This window comes from Schistocerca cancellata, unplaced genomic scaffold (genome assembly GCF_023864275.1).
Source record: "Schistocerca cancellata isolate TAMUIC-IGC-003103 unplaced genomic scaffold, iqSchCanc2.1 HiC_scaffold_691, whole genome shotgun sequence".
NCBI classification, from domain to species: domain Eukaryota; kingdom Metazoa; phylum Arthropoda; class Insecta; order Orthoptera; family Acrididae; genus Schistocerca; species Schistocerca cancellata.
Window position 1 is genome coordinate 25,479 of NW_026046702.1, and position 15,607 is coordinate 41,085.

The 15,607-nt window shown below is 49.4% G+C and overlaps 23 non-coding genes across 23 annotated transcripts; all 23 read right to left on the reverse strand.

Moving 5' to 3' along the window:
* Positions 1-2,387: 2,387 nt before the first annotated feature.
* Positions 2,388-2,460, reverse strand: Trnak-uuu (transfer RNA lysine (anticodon UUU)). Its single transcript has one exon. It is a non-coding gene; the product is annotated as a tRNA-Lys (tRNA).
* Positions 2,461-2,999: 539 nt separating this feature from the next.
* On the reverse strand, positions 3,000-3,072 carry Trnaf-gaa (transfer RNA phenylalanine (anticodon GAA)). Its single transcript has one exon. It is a non-coding gene; the product is annotated as a tRNA-Phe (tRNA).
* A 559-nt stretch (positions 3,073-3,631) lies between these two features.
* Trnas-uga (transfer RNA serine (anticodon UGA)) lies at positions 3,632-3,713 on the reverse strand. Its single transcript has one exon. It is a non-coding gene; the product is annotated as a tRNA-Ser (tRNA).
* A 703-nt stretch (positions 3,714-4,416) lies between these two features.
* Trnas-cga (transfer RNA serine (anticodon CGA)) lies at positions 4,417-4,498 on the reverse strand. The gene has a single exon. It is a non-coding gene; the product is annotated as a tRNA-Ser (tRNA).
* Positions 4,499-4,636: 138 nt separating this feature from the next.
* On the reverse strand, positions 4,637-4,709 carry Trnak-uuu (transfer RNA lysine (anticodon UUU)). The gene has a single exon. It is a non-coding gene; the product is annotated as a tRNA-Lys (tRNA).
* A 539-nt stretch (positions 4,710-5,248) lies between these two features.
* Trnaf-gaa (transfer RNA phenylalanine (anticodon GAA)) lies at positions 5,249-5,321 on the reverse strand. Its single transcript has one exon. It is a non-coding gene; the product is annotated as a tRNA-Phe (tRNA).
* A 559-nt stretch (positions 5,322-5,880) lies between these two features.
* Trnas-uga (transfer RNA serine (anticodon UGA)) lies at positions 5,881-5,962 on the reverse strand. The gene has a single exon. It is a non-coding gene; the product is annotated as a tRNA-Ser (tRNA).
* Positions 5,963-6,664: 702 nt separating this feature from the next.
* Positions 6,665-6,746, reverse strand: Trnas-cga (transfer RNA serine (anticodon CGA)). The gene has a single exon. It is a non-coding gene; the product is annotated as a tRNA-Ser (tRNA).
* Positions 6,747-6,884: 138 nt separating this feature from the next.
* On the reverse strand, positions 6,885-6,957 carry Trnak-uuu (transfer RNA lysine (anticodon UUU)). Its single transcript has one exon. It is a non-coding gene; the product is annotated as a tRNA-Lys (tRNA).
* A 539-nt stretch (positions 6,958-7,496) lies between these two features.
* Trnaf-gaa (transfer RNA phenylalanine (anticodon GAA)) lies at positions 7,497-7,569 on the reverse strand. The gene has a single exon. It is a non-coding gene; the product is annotated as a tRNA-Phe (tRNA).
* A 559-nt stretch (positions 7,570-8,128) lies between these two features.
* Trnas-uga (transfer RNA serine (anticodon UGA)) lies at positions 8,129-8,210 on the reverse strand. The gene has a single exon. It is a non-coding gene; the product is annotated as a tRNA-Ser (tRNA).
* Positions 8,211-8,906: 696 nt separating this feature from the next.
* Trnas-cga (transfer RNA serine (anticodon CGA)) lies at positions 8,907-8,988 on the reverse strand. Its single transcript has one exon. It is a non-coding gene; the product is annotated as a tRNA-Ser (tRNA).
* A 138-nt stretch (positions 8,989-9,126) lies between these two features.
* On the reverse strand, positions 9,127-9,199 carry Trnak-uuu (transfer RNA lysine (anticodon UUU)). Its single transcript has one exon. It is a non-coding gene; the product is annotated as a tRNA-Lys (tRNA).
* A 539-nt stretch (positions 9,200-9,738) lies between these two features.
* On the reverse strand, positions 9,739-9,811 carry Trnaf-gaa (transfer RNA phenylalanine (anticodon GAA)). The gene has a single exon. It is a non-coding gene; the product is annotated as a tRNA-Phe (tRNA).
* A 611-nt stretch (positions 9,812-10,422) lies between these two features.
* On the reverse strand, positions 10,423-10,504 carry Trnas-uga (transfer RNA serine (anticodon UGA)). Its single transcript has one exon. It is a non-coding gene; the product is annotated as a tRNA-Ser (tRNA).
* A 696-nt stretch (positions 10,505-11,200) lies between these two features.
* Positions 11,201-11,282, reverse strand: Trnas-cga (transfer RNA serine (anticodon CGA)). Its single transcript has one exon. It is a non-coding gene; the product is annotated as a tRNA-Ser (tRNA).
* A 138-nt stretch (positions 11,283-11,420) lies between these two features.
* Positions 11,421-11,493, reverse strand: Trnak-uuu (transfer RNA lysine (anticodon UUU)). Its single transcript has one exon. It is a non-coding gene; the product is annotated as a tRNA-Lys (tRNA).
* Positions 11,494-12,032: 539 nt separating this feature from the next.
* Positions 12,033-12,105, reverse strand: Trnaf-gaa (transfer RNA phenylalanine (anticodon GAA)). Its single transcript has one exon. It is a non-coding gene; the product is annotated as a tRNA-Phe (tRNA).
* A 611-nt stretch (positions 12,106-12,716) lies between these two features.
* Trnas-uga (transfer RNA serine (anticodon UGA)) lies at positions 12,717-12,798 on the reverse strand. Its single transcript has one exon. It is a non-coding gene; the product is annotated as a tRNA-Ser (tRNA).
* A 696-nt stretch (positions 12,799-13,494) lies between these two features.
* Trnas-cga (transfer RNA serine (anticodon CGA)) lies at positions 13,495-13,576 on the reverse strand. Its single transcript has one exon. It is a non-coding gene; the product is annotated as a tRNA-Ser (tRNA).
* Positions 13,577-13,714: 138 nt separating this feature from the next.
* On the reverse strand, positions 13,715-13,787 carry Trnak-uuu (transfer RNA lysine (anticodon UUU)). The gene has a single exon. It is a non-coding gene; the product is annotated as a tRNA-Lys (tRNA).
* A 539-nt stretch (positions 13,788-14,326) lies between these two features.
* Positions 14,327-14,399, reverse strand: Trnaf-gaa (transfer RNA phenylalanine (anticodon GAA)). Its single transcript has one exon. It is a non-coding gene; the product is annotated as a tRNA-Phe (tRNA).
* Positions 14,400-14,958: 559 nt separating this feature from the next.
* Trnas-uga (transfer RNA serine (anticodon UGA)) lies at positions 14,959-15,040 on the reverse strand. The gene has a single exon. It is a non-coding gene; the product is annotated as a tRNA-Ser (tRNA).
* Between the last annotated feature and the right edge of the window lie 567 nt (positions 15,041-15,607).

Here is a 15,607-nt window from a genome sequence, read left to right on the forward strand (position 1 = left end):
TCCAAAAACCCCTTCCACGAGTTACTTGTGGGCGTTGGAGGTTGACATAGCACTGGTGGACGCTATGGTCTGAAAAGCTGACGGGAGCGATATCACTGTTGGCTACCCTACGACCAAGAGCGGGGGAGACATAAATCCGGTCGATCCTGCTGGCAGAATTACTGGTAATGTGCGTGTATGCTACTCGATCGCCGTGTATTTGTTCCCAGCCGTCTAGTAGTTTCAGTCCTTGCACAAGACAGTCGAGCTCTGTGCACTTATTAAAGTTGGGCGTTTGATCCTTGGGTGAAAGAACGCAGTTAAAATCTCCGCCTAAAATACAGTTCTCAGCATGTCCACCAATTAAAAAGGGGAGATCGTTTTTATAAAAAGAGGACCGTTCCTGTCGGCGGTTGCTGCCGGATGGTGCATATAAGTTGACAATCTTAATACCGTTAACTATACATGCGATGCCTCTGCCATTAATGAGCCGTACTACATTTGAGTGGGGGATGCCATCTCGTAATAAAATTGCGGTCCCAGTATGGTCTTCTTTGCTAATATTTACTATGGTAGTAAAACCAGCTACTGTCGGTTCCACGCAAACTTCCTGTAATAGCCCAATGTCCACGTTCGTTCGGCGGATGAAGTCGGTAAACGCTCGAAGTTTTACATCGGTCTGGATTCTGTTCATGTTAATGGTCGTCACATTATATGTAAAGATTTCAGTCATTGAGGCAGAAATTGCGCAGCTGGAAAATACGATCACCTCTATGCATACACATACATACACCACTACAGCAGTACAAACACCTATAAGGGGCCCTCATTGCGGTCTGTCTCATCGTCCGAACCCCACGAAGGTCCCGGAGGCTGTTGCCGGCTGTCGTCAGATTCCATAGGTTCTACTCCGTCGGGTGGGGGCGAATCTGGAGCAGCAGATTGGCTGGTTTTTAATTTTGCAGCCACCTGTTGCGCCACGGGCTTCAACTGTTGTGCAGTCTGTGTAGCACCGTCGCGAGCAACGCGAGGTTTCTTTTTATCAGGTGACACCCTGCGTTTGGCATCTTTTGGTGCATCGCAATCTGCTTTTTTAGCTTTCCGGGAACCGGAAGCTGCATGCGGTAGGTTGGTACGTAATTGGCTATCAGGGGAATCTGCAAGAACAGTGACAGTTGCAGCAGGCAGGTCGGAATGCCAAGGGTCATTTGAAGGAATGTCGGCGACGGAGCGGATGTTGTCCGACTGGGAAGTGTCTTCTTTCGCCGCTGCGGGTTCATCTACATTTGTGGGAGGGATAGATTCCTTTGCAGCTTCGCCCTCGACAGAACTTTGTTCAGGAATGGTGGGTGATTTCATGTTGATATTATGACCTGCCGGAGCGTCGGACATTTCTACGTCACCGGAATGTGTGACGGCAGATGTGTCGTGCGCGGCACTGTACATCGCGGCATCAGCAGAGCTCGCGAAAAGGCCGGCACCGGTAAACAAGCGGCTGGCTACGGTGGCGTACTGTGCATGCGGCTGCCCGTCCGGCCCTGTCTCGGCCGGCAACTGCACAGGTTTCCTGCGCGGACATTGAGCTCTGAGGTGGCCGAACATGTTACAAACAGAGCATGTGCGAGGTTGCCCTTCATAAACAACTAGAGCTTTAAAACCGCACATATGAACGAAAGACGGAATGTGAGTTTCTAAGTCAATCCTGACAGTTCTGACCCCGTTGTCAACTTTATAGTACATATTGCCACCCCAACGGTCAGCGGTGACTGAGTACACGGTACCGTACTTGGATAGGGCCTCCTTGATGTACTGAAAGTCAAGTTCAAAGGTAGGCAAGTGCACTTTAACTGCACGAAGTCCTAATCTGGCGTAAGTAATGGCAACACGACTCACCTCGCCATTGCTGGTCTTGTATTCGGCGACCCCGTTCGTACTGGCCATAATCCTCTGGCAGATGTCGTCGTTCTTAAATTTAACGTAGAAAACGTTGCTCAAAAAGTCATATCCCATGCCAAGGCAATCTTCTGCAGGTACTTTAAACGTGTCACGAAACCAATCATCAAACTCGTAAACCTTAGGACGTACGACATCGAAACTAAAGCTGAACTTTAAAGTGTACTTCCTTAATTGAGACTCCATTATGCACGAATACTAACAACTCACAAAACGCACAATGTAAACACACGCGAGCGTAAACGCCGAGCACACTGCGCTGCTGCGTCCGACCGCTAAGGCGGCTCGGCCGCGACTGACCACTCGGCCACGACTGCCGTTAGCGCGGTGTTCTCTCGACACATGCAACTGCTACCGTTTAAAACACTGTGGTGTCAGAAAACGGCGTAGCTGCATTATTTTCCGTAGCGTTTCCAACGCTACCAGACGAATCGCTACCAAAGTATTAAAATTTCCGCCCGGACAGGGACTTGAACCCTGGACCCTTAGGTTAAAAGCCTAATGCTCTACCGACTGAGCTATCCGGGCTCACACAAGGCTGCAAAACCTCCCACGATGCACAACTATACATTGACTCATGTCCTTTACTGTTGTGCAATCGCTGCATGGGGCCGTTACTAATAAAACGTCGCCTAAATGCTGTCTACAAACTTATCGCGCTAAGCCCGTAACACACTATCGAAGACTGCTGACACACGATGCAACAACAAATTGTACCAGTTGTTACGTCTCATACGTTGGAGCAGAGAATTTACGTGTTTTGTCGACACTCACTGGGCAATTGGAAAATTCACAAGCATTTCGAATGCAATGTTTCCCACGCTTTCGCTCATTTCACGGTTCCGTTGAAGACGTTCTTCACCACCTGACACAGAAAAAGGAATGCAGTCGGTAGGATATTTTTAATTCTTTTGCTTCTAAGGGAGTTAGTTGTCTAGTAAGTTCCTCTTATGGCATGCAATTGACAACCAGAACAGCTACAGGAGAGAGTCATTTTTGTTGTCAGCGGTAGTTGCATTATCACACACGCAGAGTAATTCCATTGGCGTCGCATCAAAACGAGTACCTGCCGAAACCCGGGATCGAACCAGGGACCTTTAGATCTTCAGTCTAACGCTCTCCCAACTGAGCTATTTCGGCTGACGTCGAAGGTTGCCATTTGCATGTCTTCGTTCACTTCTGCCTCGTTGCCAATTTCACAGTCACCTTCGTCTGATAAGACACAGGGACGCTGAAGGGCGAGCAGCCGATGCAGTGAAGTTCCACACACATTTCTTCAGCTTCCGTCATCGTAACAAGCAAACATGTCGACTCGATAACCCGTGCTATATCGATGCCAGGGGCAACTCGTGTGCAGAGAACGAGACACAAGAAGGAGTGAGCCTCTCCACCATATGAGAGGCAGTATCTAGCAGATACACACGGTAAAACATTCGACTTGCGTTAGCTCATAAATTGCTACACGTCATCGTCTGCAAGCTAAAATGGACACATCTGCACTGCCCAGTGAGGCGACACTTGTACTAACACCTGGTGGACGGCTGTGAGACTAGGAGATGAGCTGCGGCTTCTGGGGGCGACTGTAACGCTGCGCCCTCGATCAAATAACACTGCACATTGCTGGTGACCCACGTGTTTAGTAGTGACGCAACTGCTAGGATGCAGCTCAACGTCCGCCTTTTGAGAGCGAGAAAATTTTCGCAGTCGGCAGGACTCGAACCTACGCTCCCAGAGGGAATCTGATTTCAAGTCAGACGCCTTAACCACTCGGCCACGACTGCCGGTGGCGGAAGCGACTCCCGACAAGTGAAGCCGCCATCTTTAGAAGCAATCTGATGGCAGAAAACGGCGTGGCCTCACTCTTTGCTGTAGGGTTTCCATTAGCCGTTACGAAAGTGTACTAATTTTCGCCCAGACAGGGACTTGAGCCCAGGACCCTTTGGTTGAAAACCTAACGCTCTACCGACTCAGCTATGCGGGCCCACGCACGAGCATTATCGTACAGCTGCGTGGTGTGCGAGTGTTTCGCATGTCGTAATTACTGACTTATGGCTCCAATGGCGACTTCACCGACTTCCCACTGACGCACCGCTGACGCTAGTTTTCTGTCGTCTTAAAACGATGGACATACCTCCAAGCAGCTGCGAGATCTTAAGAAAAGAAAAAAAAAAACGCTGCACCACTGCTTTTGCCGCACTCGAATGATTGAAATTGCGATTCTTAAAAAGAAAATGAAATGTCCGCTCTGTCCAACACTTTCGAGCACATCTGTGTACTCACCATCTCAGCGACGGCTTTCTGCAGTCCCAGCGTCAGTGCGAGGTGAACCGAAAGGCACAGTAAGTAGCTGTCGTCGCGAAAACTCAGTATTCTTAAAACGTAAATTTTCGTCTTGTTGAGAATGGCATCACTGGTTGCACCCGCATTCGCCCACGCATGTCACATGTGTGCGAAAACGTTTGCTCCTCTTTACGCAAAATCGCACGCAGCCGGTAGGATTCGAACCTACGCTCCCAGAGGGAATCTGATTTCGAGTCAGACGCCTTAACCACTCGGCCACGACTGCCGTTAGCGCGGTGTTCTCTCGACACATGCAACTGCTACCGTTTAAAACACTGTGGTGTCAGAAAACGGCGTAGCTGCATTATTTTCCGTAGCGTTTCCACCGCTACCAGACGAATCGCTACCAAAGTATTAAAATTTCCACCCGGACAGGGACTTGAACCCTGGACCCTTAGGTTAAAAGCCTAATGCTCTACCGACTGAGCTATCCGGGCTCACACAAGGCTGCAAAACCTCCCACGATGCACAACTATACATTGACTCATGTCCTTTACTGTTGTGCAATCGCTGCATGGGGCCGTTACTAATAAAACGTCGCCTAAATGCTGTCTACAAACTTATCGCGCTAAGCCCGTAACACACTATCGAAGACTGCTGACACACGATGCAACAACAAATTGTACCAGTTGTTACGTCTCATACGTTGGAGCAGAGAATTTACGTGTTTTGTCGACACTCACTGGGCAATTGGAAAATTCACAAGCATTTCGAATGCAATGTTTCCCACGCTTTCGCTCATTTCACGGTTCCGTTGAAGACGTTCTTCACCACCTGACACAGAAAAAGGAATGCAGTCGGTAGGATATTTTTAATTCTTTTGCTTCTAAGGGTGTTAGTTGTCTAGTAAGTTCCTCTTATGGCATGCAATTGACAACCAGAACAGCTACAGGAGAGAGTCATTTTTGTTGTCAGCGGTAGTTGCATTATCACACACGCAGAGTAATTCCATTGGCGTCGCATCAAAACGTGTACCTGCCGAAACCCGGGATCGAACCAGGGACCTTTAGATCTTCAGTCTAACGCTCTCCCAACTGAGCTATTTCGGCTGACGTCGAAGGTTGCCATTTGCATGTCTTCGTTCACTTCTGCCTCGTTGCCAATTTCACAGTCACCTTCGTCTGATAAGACACAGGGACGCTGAAGGGCGAGCAGCCGATGCAGTGAAGTTCCACACACATTTCTTCAGCTTCCGTCATCGTAACAAGCAAACATGTCGACTCGATAACCCGTGCTATATCGATGCCAGGGGCAACTCGTGTGCAGAGAACGAGACACAAGAAGGAGTGAGCCTCTCCACCATATGAGAGGCAGTATCTAGCAGATACACACGGTAAAACATTCGACTTGCGTTAGCTCATAAATTGCTACACGTCATCGTCTGCAAGCTAAAATGGACACATCTGCACTGCCCAGTGAGGCGACACTTGTACTAACACCTGGTGGACGGCTGTGAGACTAGGAGATGAGCTGCGGCTTCTGGGGGCGACTGTAACGCTGCGCCCTCGATCAAATAACACTGCACATTGCTGGTGACCCACGTGTTTAGTAGTGACGCAACTGCTAGGATGCAGCTCAACGTCCGCCTTTTGAGAGCGAGAAAATTTTCGCAGTCGGCAGGACTCGAACCTACGCTCCCAGAGGGAATCTGATTTCAAGTCAGACGCCTTAACCACTCGGCCACGACTGCCGGTGGCGGAAGCGACTCCCGACAAGTGAAGCCGCCATCTTTAGAAGCAATCTGATGGCAGAAAACGGCGTGGCCTCACTCTTTGCTGTAGGGTTTCCATTAGCCGTTACGAAAGTGTACTAATTTTCGCCCAGACAGGGACTTGAGCCCAGGACCCTTTGGTTGAAAACCTAACGCTCTACCGACTCAGCTATGCGGGCCCACGCACGAGCATTATCGTACAGCTGCGTGGTGTGCGAGTGTTTCGCATGTCGTAATTACTGACTTATGGCTCCAATGGCGACTTCACCGACTTCCCACTGACGCACCGCTGACGCTAGTTTTCTGTCGTCTTAAAACGATGGACATACCTCCAAGCAGCTGCGAGATCTTAAGAAAAGAAAAAAAAAACGCTGCACCACTGCTTTTGCCGCACTCGAATGATTGAAATTGCGATTCTTAAAAAGAAAATGAAATGTCCGCTCTGTCCAACACTTTCGAGCACATCTGTGTACTCACCATCTCAGCGACGGCTTTCTGCAGTCCCAGCGTCAGTGCGAGGTGAACCGAAAGGCACAGTAAGTAGCTGTCGTCGCGAAAACTCAGTATTCTTAAAACGTAAATTTTCGTCTTGTTGAGAATGGCATCACTGGTTGCACCCGCATTCGCCCACGCATGTCACATGTGTGCGAAAACGTTTGCTCCTCTTTACGCAAAATCGCACGCAGCCGGTAGGATTCGAACCTACGCTCCCAGAGGGAATCTGATTTCGAGTCAGACGCCTTAACCACTCGGCCACGACTGCCGTTAGCGCGGTGTTCTCTCGACACATGCAACTGCTACCGTTTAAAACACTGTGGTGTCAGAAAACGGCGTAGCTGCATTATTTTCCGTAGCGTTTCCAACGCTACCAGACGAATCGCTACCAAAGTATTAAAATTTCCGCCCGGACAGGGACTTGAACCCTGGACCCTTAGGTTAAAAGCCTAATGCTCTACCGACTGAGCTATCCGGGCTCACACAAGGCTGCAAAACCTCCCACGATGCACAACTATACATTGACTCATTTCCTTTACTGTTGTGCAATCGCTGCATGGGGCCGTTACTAATAAAACGTCGCCTAAATGCTGTCTACAAACTTATCGCGCTAAGCCCGTAACACACTATCGAAGACTGCTGACACACGATGCAACAACAAATTGTACCAGTTGTTACGTCTCATACGTTGGAGCAGAGAATTTACGTGTTTTGTCGACACTCACTGGGCAATTGGAAAATTCACAAGCATTTCGAATGCAATGTTTCCCACGCTTTCGCTCATTTCACGGTTCCGTTGAAGACGTTCTTCACCACCTGACACAGAAAAAGGAATGCAGTCGGTAGGATATTTTTAATTCTTTTGCTTCTAAGGGAGTTAGTTGTCTAGTAAGTTCCTCTTATGGCATGCAATTGACAACCAGAACAGCTACAGGAGAGAGTCATTTTTGTTGTCAGCGGTAGTTGCATTATCACACACGCAGAGTAATTCCATTGGCGTCGCATCAAAACGAGTACCTGCCGAAACCCGGGATCGAACCAGGGACCTTTAGATCTTCAGTCTAACGCTCTCCCAACTGAGCTATTTCGGCTGACGTCGAAGGTTGCCATTTGCATGTCTTCGTTCACTTATGCCTCGTTGCCAATTTCACAGTCACCTTCGTCTGATAAGACACAGGGACGCTGAAGGGCGAGCAGCCGATGCAGTGAAGTTCCACACACATTTCTTCAGCTTCCGTCATCGTAACAAGCAAACATGTCGACTCGATAACCCGTGCTATATCGATGCCAGGGGCAACTCGTGTGCAGAGAACGAGACACAAGAAGGAGTGAGCCTCTCCACCATATGAGAGGCAGTATCTAGCAGATACACACGGTAAAACATTCGACTTGCGTTAGCTCATAAATTGCTACACGTCATCGTCTGCAAGCTAAAATGGACACATCTGCACTGCCCAGTGAGGCGACACTTGTACTAACACCTGGTGGACGGCTGTGAGACTAGGAGATGAGCTGCGGCTTCTGGGGGCGACTGTAACGCTGCGCCCTCGATCAAATAACACTGCACATTGCTGGTGACCCACGTGTTTAGTAGTGACGCAACTGCTAGGATGCAGCTCAACGTCCGCCTTTTGAGAGCGAGAAAATTTTCGCAGTCGGCAGGACTCGAACCTACGCTCCCACAGGGAATCTGATTTCAAGTCAGACGCCTTAACCACTCGGCCACGACTGCCGGTGGCGGAAGCGACTCCCGACAAGTGAAGCCGCCATCTTTAGAAGCAATCTGATGGCAGAAAACGGCGTGGCCTCACTCTTTGCTGTAGGGTTTCCATTAGCCGTTACGAAAGTGTACTAATTTTCGCCCAGACAGGGACTTGAGCCCAGGACCCTTTGGTTGAAAACCTAACGCTCTACCGACTCAGCTATGCGGGCCCACGCACGAGCATTATCGTACAGCTGCGTGGTGTGCGAGTGATTCGCATTTCGTAATTACTGGCTTATGGCTCCAATGGCGACTTCACCGACTTCCCACTGACGCACCGCTGACGCTAGTTTTCTGTCGTCTTAAAACGATGGACATACCTACAAGCAGCTGCGAGATCTTAAGAAAAGAAACGCTGCACCACTGCTTTTGCCGCACTCGAATGATTGAAATTGCGATTCTTAAAAAGAAAATGAAATGTTCGCTCTGTCCAACACTTTCGAGCACATCTGTGTACTCACGATATCAGCGACGGCTTTCTGCAGTCCCAGCGTCAGTGCGAGGTGAACCGATAGCCACAGTAAGCAGCGGTCGTCGCGAAAACTCAGTATTCTTAAAACGGAAATTTTCGTCTTGTTGAGAATGGCGTCACTGGTTTGCACCCGCATTCGCCCAAGCATGTCACATGTGTGCGAAAATGTTTGCTCCTCTTTACGTAAAACCGCACGCAGCCGGTAGGATTCGAACCTACGCTCCCAGGGGGAATCTGATTTCGAGTCAGACGCCTTAACCACTCGGCCACGACTGCCGTTAGCGCGGTGCTCTCCCGACACATACAACTGCTACCGTTTCAAGCACTGTGGTGTCAGAAAACGGCGTAGCTGCATTATTTTCCGTAGCGTTTCCACCGCTACCAGACGAATCGCTACCAAAGTATTAAAATTTCCGCCCGGACAGGGACTTGAACCCTGGACCCTTAGGTTAAAAGCCTAATGCTCTACCGACTGAGCTATCCGGGCTCACACGAGCCTGCAAAACCTCACACGATGCACAACTATACATTGACTCATGTCCTTTACTGTTGTGCAATCGCTGCATGGGGCCGTTACTAATAAAACGTCGCCTAAATGCTGCCTACAAGCCTATCGCGCTAAGCTCGTAACACACTATCGAAGACTGCTGGCACACGATGCAACAACAAATTGCACCAGTTGTTACGTCTCATACGTTGGAGCAGAGAATTTACGTGTTTTGTCGACAATCACTGGGCAATTGGAAAATTCACAAGCATTTCGAATGCAATGTTTTCCACGTTTTCGCTCATTTCACGATTCCGTTGAAGACGTTCTTCACCACCTGACACAGAAAAAGGAATGCAGTCGGTAGGATATTTTTAATTCTTTTGCTTCTAAGGGAGTTAGTTGTCTAGTGAGTTCCTCTTATGGCATGCACTAGACAACCACAACAGCTACAGGAGAGAGTCATTTTTGTTGCCAGCGGTAGTTGCATTATCACAAACGCAGGGTAATTCCATTGGCGTCGCATCAAAACGAATACCTGCCGAAACCCGGGATCGAACCAGGGACCTTTAGATCTTCAGTCTAACGCTCTCCCAACTGAGCTATTTCGGCCGACGTTGAAAGCCGCCATTCGCATGTGTTCGTTAACCTCTGCCTCGTTGCCAATTTCACAGTCACCTTCGTCTGATAAGACACAGGGACGCTGAAAGGCGAGCAGCCAATGCAGTGAAGTTCCACACACATTTCTTCTGCTTCCGTCATCGTAACAAGCAAACATGTCGACTCGATTCGTGTAATATTGACTTCGCTGACTTGACGTGACGCCACGCTGACGCTAGAAAACCCGTGCTATATCGAAGCCAGGGGCAACTCGTGTGCAGAGAACGAGACACAAGAAGGAGTGAGCCTCTCCACCATATGAGAGGCAGTATCTAGCAGATACACACGGTAAAACATTCAACTTGCGTTAGCTCATAAATTGCTACACGTCATCGTCTGCAAGCTAAACTGGACACATCTGCACTGCCCAGTGAGGCACCACTTGTACTAACACCTGGTGGACGGCTGTGAGACGAGGAGATGAGCTGCGGCTTCTGGGCGCGACTGTAACGCTGCGCCCTGGATCAAATAACACTGCACATTGCTGGTGACCCACGTGTTTAGTAGTGACACAACTGCTAGGATGCAGCTGAACGTCCGCCCTTTGAGAGCGAGAAAATTTGCGCAGTCGGCAGGACTCGAACCTACGCTCCCAGAGGGAATCTGATTTCAAGTCAGACGCCTTAACCACTCGGCCACGACTGCCGGTGGCGGAAGCGACTCCCGACAAGTGAAACCGCCATCCTTAGACGCAATCTGATGGCAGAAGACGGCGTTGCCTCGCTCTTTCCTGTAGGGTTTCCATTAGCCGTTAAGAAAGTGTATTAATTTTCGCCTAGACAGGGACTTGAACCCAGGACCGTTTGGTGGAAAACCTAACGCTCTACCGACTCAGCTATGCGGGCCCACGCACGAGCATTATCGTACAGCTGCGTGGTGTGCGAGTGATTCGCATTTCGTAATTACTGGCTTATGGCTCCAATGGCGACTTCACCGACTTCCCACTGACGCACCGCTGACGCTAGTTTTCTGTCGTCTTAAAACGATGGACATACCTACAAGCAGCTGCGAGATCTTAAGAAAAGAAACGCTGCACCACTGCTTTTGCCGCACTCGAATGATTGAAATTGCGATTCTTAAAAAGAAAATGAAATGTTCGCTCTGTCCAACACTTTCGAGCACATCTGTGTACTCACGATATCAGCGACGGCTTTCTGCAGTCCCAGCGTCAGTGCGAGGTGAACCGATAGCCACAGTAAGCAGCGGTCGTCGCGAAAACTCAGTATTCTTAAAACGGAAATTTTCGTCTTGTTGAGAATGGCGTCACTGGTTTGCACCCGCATTCGCCCAAGCATGTCACATGTGTGCGAAAATGTTTGCTCCTCTTTACGTAAAACCGCACGCAGCCGGTAGGATTCGAACCTACGCTCCCAGGGGGAATCTGATTTCGAGTCAGACGCCTTAACCACTCGGCCACGACTGCCGTTAGCGCGGTGCTCTCCCGACACATACAACTGCTACCGTTTCAAGCACTGTGGTGTCAGAAAACGGCGTAGCTGCATTATTTTCCGTAGCGTTTCCACCGCTACCAGACGAATCGCTACCAAAGTATTAAAATTTCCGCCCGGACAGGGACTTGAACCCTGGACCCTTAGGTTAAAAGCCTAATGCTCTACCGACTGAGCTATCCGGGCTCACACGAGCCTGCAAAACCTCACACGATGCACAACTATACATTGACTCATGTCCTTTACTGTTGTGCAATCGCTGCATGGGGCCGTTACTAATAAAACGTCGCCTAAATGCTGCCTACAAGCCTATCGCGCTAAGCTCGTAACACACTATCGAAGACTGCTGGCACACGATGCAACAACAAATTGCACCAGTTGTTACGTCTCATACGTTGGAGCAGAGAATTTACGTGTTTTGTCGACAATCACTGGGCAATTGGAAAATTCACAAGCATTTCGAATGCAATGTTTTCCACGTTTTCGCTCATTTCACGATTCCGTTGAAGACGTTCTTCACCACCTGACACAGAAAAAGGAATGCAGTCGGTAGGATATTTTTAATTCTTTTGCTTCTAAGGGAGTTAGTTGTCTAGTGAGTTCCTCTTATGGCATGCACTAGACAACCACAACAGCTACAGGAGAGAGTCATTTTTGTTGCCAGCGGTAGTTGCATTATCACAAACGCAGGGTAATTCCATTGGCGTCGCATCAAAACGAATACCTGCCGAAACCCGGGATCGAACCAGGGACCTTTAGATCTTCAGTCTAACGCTCTCCCAACTGAGCTATTTCGGCCGACGTTGAAAGCCGCCATTCGCATGTGTTCGTTAACCTCTGCCTCGTTGCCAATTTCACAGTCACCTTCGTCTGATAAGACACAGGGACGCTGAAAGGCGAGCAGCCAATGCAGTGAAGTTCCACACACATTTCTTCTGCTTCCGTCATCGTAACAAGCAAACATGTCGACTCGATTCGTGTAATATTGACTTCGCTGACTTGACGTGACGCCACGCTGACGCTAGAAAACCCGTGCTATATCGAAGCCAGGGGCAACTCGTGTGCAGAGAACGAGACACAAGAAGGAGTGAGCCTCTCCACCATATGAGAGGCAGTATCTAGCAGATACACACGGTAAAACATTCAACTTGCGTTAGCTCATAAATTGCTACACGTCATCGTCTGCAAGCTAAACTGGACACATCTGCACTGCCCAGTGAGGCACCACTTGTACTAACACCTGGTGGACGGCTGTGAGACGAGGAGATGAGCTGCGGCTTCTGGGCGCGACTGTAACGCTGCGCCCTGGATCAAATAACACTGCACATTGCTGGTGACCCACGTGTTTAGTAGTGACACAACTGCTAGGATGCAGCTGAACGTCCGCCCTTTGAGAGCGAGAAAATTTGCGCAGTCGGCAGGACTCGAACCTACGCTCCCAGAGGGAATCTGATTTCAAGTCAGACGCCTTAACCACTCGGCCACGACTGCCGGTGGCGGAAGCGACTCCCGACAAGTGAAACCGCCATCCTTAGACGCAATCTGATGGCAGAAGACGGCGTTGCCTCGCTCTTTCCTGTAGGGTTTCCATTAGCCGTTAAGAAAGTGTATTAATTTTCGCCTAGACAGGGACTTGAACCCAGGACCGTTTGGTGGAAAACCTAACGCTCTACCGACTCAGCTATGCGGGCCCACGCACGAGCATTATCGTACAGCTGCGTGGTGTGCGAGTGATTCGCATTTCGTAATTACTGGCTTATGGCTCCAATGGCGACTTCACCGACTTCCCACTGACGCACCGCTGACGCTAGTTTTCTGTCGTCTTAAAACGATGGACATACCTACAAGCAGCTGCGAGATCTTAAGAAAAGAAACGCTGCACCACTGCTTTTGCCGCACTCGAATGATTGAAATTGCGATTCTTAAAAAGAAAATGAAATGTTCGCTCTGTCCAACACTTTCGAGCACATCTGTGTACTCACGATATCAGCGACGGCTTTCTGCAGTCCCAGCGTCAGTGCGAGGTGAACCGATAGCCACAGTAAGCAGCGGTCGTCGCGAAAACTCAGTATTCTTAAAACGGAAATTTTCGTCTTGTTGAGAATGGCGTCACTGGTTTGCACCCGCATTCGCCCAAGCATGTCACATGTGTGCGAAAATGTTTGCTCCTCTTTACGTAAAACCGCACGCAGCCGGTAGGATTCGAACCTACGCTCCCAGGGGGAATCTGATTTCGAGTCAGACGCCTTAACCACTCGGCCACGACTGCCGTTAGCGCGGTGTTCTCTCGACACATGCAACTGCTACCGTTTAAAACACTGTGGTGTCAGAAAACGGCGTAGCTGCATTATTTTCCGTAGCGTTTCCACCGCTACCAGACGAATCGCTACCAAAGTATTAAAATTTCCGCCCGGACAGGGACTTGAACCCTGGACCCTTAGGTTAAAAGCCTAATGCTCTACCGACTGAGCTATCCGGGCTCACACAAGGCTGCAAAACCTCCCACGATGCACAACTATACATTGACTCATGTCCTTTACTGTTGTGCAATCGCTGCATGGGGCCGTTACTAATAAAACGTCGCCTAAATGCTGTCTACAAACTTATCGCGCTAAGCCCGTAACACACTATCGAAGACTGCTGACACACGATGCAACAACAAATTGTACCAGTTGTTACGTCTCATACGTTGGAGCAGAGAATTTACGTGTTTTGTCGACACTCACTGGGCAATTGGAAAATTCACAAGCATTTCGAATGCAATGTTTCCCACGCTTTCGCTCATTTCACGGTTCCGTTGAAGACGTTCTTCACCACCTGACACAGAAAAAGGAATGCAGTCGGTAGGATATTTTTAATTCTTTTGCTTCTAAGGGTGTTAGTTGTCTAGTAAGTTCCTCTTATGGCATGCAATTGACAACCAGAACAGCTACAGGAGAGAGTCATTTTTGTTGTCAGCGGTAGTTGCATTATCACACACGCAGAGTAATTCCATTGGCGTCGCATCAAAACGAGTACCTGCCGAAACCCGGGATCGAACCAGGGACCTTTAGATCTTCAGTCTAACGCTCTCCCAACTGAGCTATTTCGGCTGACGTCGAAGGTTGCCATTTGCATGTCTTCGTTCACTTCTGCCTCGTTGCCAATTTCACAGTCACCTTCGTCTGATAAGACACAGGGACGCTGAAGGGCGAGCAGCCGATGCAGTGAAGTTCCACACACATTTCTTCAGCTTCCGTCATCGTAACAAGCAAACATGTCGACTCGATAACCCGTGCTATATCGATGCCAGGGGCAACTCGTGTGCAGAGAACGAGACACAAGAAGGAGTGAGCCTCTCCACCATATGAGAGGCAGTATCTAGCAGATACACACGGTAAAACATTCGACTTGCGTTAGCTCATAAATTGCTACACGTCATCGTCTGCAAGCTAAAATGGACACATCTGCACTGCCCAGTGAGGCGACACTTGTACTAACACCTGGTGGACGGCTGTGAGACTAGGAGATGAGCTGCGGCTTCTGGGGGCGACTGTAACGCTGCGCCCTCGATCAAATAACACTGCACATTGCTGGTGACCCACGTGTTTAGTAGTGACGCAACTGCTAGGATGCAGCTCAACGTCCGCCTTTTGAGAGCGAGAAAATTTTCGCAGTCGGCAGGACTCGAACCTACGCTCCCAGAGGGAATCTGATTTCAAGTCAGACGCCTTAACCACTCGGCCACGACTGCCGGTGGCGGAAGCGACTCCCGACAAGTGAAGCCGCCATCTTTAGAAGCAATCTGATGGCAGAAAACGGCGTGGCCTCACTCTTTGCTGTAGGGTTTCCATTAGCCGTTACGAAAGTGTACTAATTTTCGCCCAGACAGGGACTTGAGCCCAGGACCCTTTGGTTGAAAACCTAACGCTCTACCGACTCAGCTATGCGGGCCCACGCACGAGCATTATCGTACAGCTGCGTGGTGTGCGAGTGATTCGCATTTCGTAATTACTGGCTTATGGCTCCAATGGCGACTTCACCGACTTCCCACTGACGCACCGCTGACGCTAGTTTTCTGTCGTCTTAAAACGATGGACATACCTACAAGCAGCTGCGAGATCTTAAGAAAAGAAACGCTGCACCACTGCTTTTGCCGCACTCGAATGATTGAAATTGCGATTCTTAAAAAGAAAATGAAATGTTCGCTCTGTCCAACACTTTCGAGCACATCTGTGTACTCACGATATCAGCGACGGCTTTCTGCAGTCCCAGCGTCAGTGCGAGGTGAACCGATAGCCACAGTAAGCAGCGGTCGTCG